The sequence below is a fragment of the Hippocampus comes genome, unplaced genomic scaffold (assembly GCF_001891065.2).
Source record: "Hippocampus comes isolate QL1 unplaced genomic scaffold, H_comes_QL1_v1.1 scaffold283, whole genome shotgun sequence".
NCBI classification, from domain to species: domain Eukaryota; kingdom Metazoa; phylum Chordata; class Actinopteri; order Syngnathiformes; family Syngnathidae; genus Hippocampus; species Hippocampus comes.
Window position 1 is genome coordinate 13093 of NW_017806234.1, and position 2727 is coordinate 15819.

General features: G+C 48.9%; 1 long non-coding RNA gene across 1 annotated transcript; it reads left to right on the forward strand.

Moving 5' to 3' along the window:
• Window positions 1–225: 225 nt before the first annotated feature.
• LOC109507250 (uncharacterized) lies at window positions 226–863 on the forward strand. The gene is made up of 2 exons (XR_002166435.1): window positions 226–278; window positions 369–863. It is a non-coding gene; the product is annotated as an uncharacterized LOC109507250 (long non-coding RNA).
• The last annotated feature ends 1864 nt before the right edge of the window (window positions 864–2727 follow it).

Consider the following 2727-nt stretch of genomic DNA (forward strand, 5'->3'; position numbering starts at 1 on the left):
ACGCTAACACATTGTTTCTCATCATTCTGTCACCCTCAGCCTCCCGTTTCGTTTTTGTCCTTGCCATAGGCTTCGAGACGTGTTCCGTGACCTTGCAGCCAACGGCAGACAAGCTGACCAGCGTTTGCGGCATGTCCATGAGTAACCTGCTGGTGAGGTCTGCCCTGGAGGGCAGCGCCTTCTCGAGGTAGCAGACAGAGCTGACGCTCTCAAACATGCGTCCAACTGTGGAGCTCACAGTAGTCTTTGTTCCAGCTGCTGCCCAAGCAGACATGGAGGTCAGGGGCAATCGAGTTTTTCATCAAAATAACGATACCTTGCTCTGTGTGAGGAAATCGAATCGAGTGAAATATCTTTGTTTTTCTGAGGTGGTCTCCAGTTCTCCACTCATCAGTATTCAAAAGGTCGAGGCACAATGCGACTCCCCAAGTCTATCAAAGTACATCATCGGGGCTTTGGACCTCCGAGCAGCCGGCTCTGCTTCCATTACCATCAGCAGTGCCTCCTTGGGTCAGAATCTCATCATCCTGGTCACATTGATACACGTGGCTAATTCCGGTGCAGACATGTAAGGTCAGTTTTCCTCTGCAAGTTCATGGGAAGTCACAATAAGGTTGACTCTTAAAAATGTTTGACGCAGAGGAATACCTCAATTTGTTGTTAATATGATTTGACTCGCACAAGCAAATTCTGAACTATATTGTGTCGATGACATGGTTGTGTGCTTCCCTTGCTACTTGTGCTGCCTCTAAGTGACGAACTGCTGTTGTCAAGCCAAGAGATGGCAAGTGTGCCGGTTGGGCCTTTTTTTGAAGTGTTGTATTTTTGTGTTGACTGAATAAACATGCATACTGGGCACCCTGCAGCTGTGTACTTTGGAAATAACTCGTGAGCTACTAGCACGAGGCTGCTTTTGATTGAATACTCAAATCTCAGTTCAAATGTAAACAAATGCAAATCCCCCAAATTATGACGAAGATAAACATCCACTATAGGTTCAACGAAAAACCGAAGAGAGGCGGCGGGAGGTTGATGTGGCTTTCATCCATTATCATCAGCAGTGCCTCCTTGGGTAATAGAGCCCGGCATGTACTCAGACCTGACTGAGCTGACGCTCTCAAACCTGCGTTGAACTGCGGAGCTCACGGTCTTTGTTCCAGCTGCTGCCCGAGCAGACATGGAGGTCAGGGGGCAATCGTGTTTTTCATCAAAATAACAATGCCTTGGTCTGTGTGAGGAAATCGATTCGAGTGAAATATCTTTGTTTTTCTGAGGTGGTTTCCAGTTCTCCACTCATCAGTGTTCAAAAGACCGAGGCACAATGCGACTTCCCAAGTCTGTCAAAGTACACCATCAGGGCTTTGGACCTCCGAGCAGCCGGCTCTGCTTCCATTACCATCAGCAGTGCCTCCTCGGGTCAGAGTCTCATCATCCCGGTCACTTTGATACACGTGGCTGATCCCAGTGCAGTAGAGAGTAGGAGCTGTCACAGGTCTGCGGAGAGGGCTTATAGTCCATGATGGTCTGGATCCCACGCCACAGGTTCCTGGCATCTTTGCTCTCATTGAATTCATCTGCGATTCTCTTGGAGTATTGTCTCTTGGCCAATCGAAAGCCTTGTGACAGGTTGGCCCTGGCAGTCCTGAGACCCACGACGTCCCCAGCTTTGAAGGCAGTGTTCCTGGCCCTCAGGAGCTTGCGGACCTCACCTGTCAGCCATGGCTTCTGATTGGCCTAGGTGGTGATGTTTCTGGTGACCGTGACATCGTCTATGCACTTCCTCATGCAAGACGTGACGGTCTGTGTATATTCATGGAGGTCAATGATATTGCTGTTAGTTGTAGCTCCCTGTTTGAACACACTCCAGTCTGTGGTGGAGAAGCAGTCTTGGAGTGCTTCTGTGGACCCCTCGGGCCACACCCGTATCTGCTTTTTTTCCGGTTTGATGACTTTAACCAGCGGCCTGTATCCTGACATTAGCATAACAGTGTTGTGGTCTGAGGCACCAAGGTGTGGGAGGGGTGGCATTTGTAGGCTCCTCTATTTGTCATGTAGACATTGTCCAGAATATTGGTACCTCTTGTGGGAAAGTTGACATGTCCATGGAGTTGTGGAAGCACGCCCTTGGGGTTTGCATGATTGAAATTCCCGGCCAAGATGAGAAAGGCATCAGGATGAGCTGTCTGCTGCTTACTGATGTGCTGATGGAGTTCATACAGAGCCTCTCTCCTGCTGTTGGTTGAGCCAGGGGGATATTGCTACCGGCAATATGGCACTGAATTCCCTCGGCAGGTAGAATGGCCGGCATTTAATAACTTAACTCCACCAGTGGTGAGCAGTGCTTGCAAACCACAACAGCGTCACAGCATCAGGCATCGTTGATGTAGTAAACACAGAGCCCCCCGCCAAGAGTCTTCCCTGCCTCGACAAGCGCTCTGTCTGTCCTGTAGCACAGGGGTCCCCAACCTTTTTTGCCCCACGGACCGGTTTATGTCAGACAATATTTTCAGGGACCGGCATTTAAGGTGTGGCGGAAATAATACAACAAAATAATATGGTATGAGCTGCATGAAAACTGGTGTTTTCGAAATATAAAAATAAACACAAGGAGCGTCTAATCTGGCCGCAACACTCTGATCGCTATGGTCCCATCTCGGGGTAATAGGAGACAATGACACCTCAAGTGTGTGTTTTATGTCCAGTCTACTTCATAATTTTGTTTTAGTC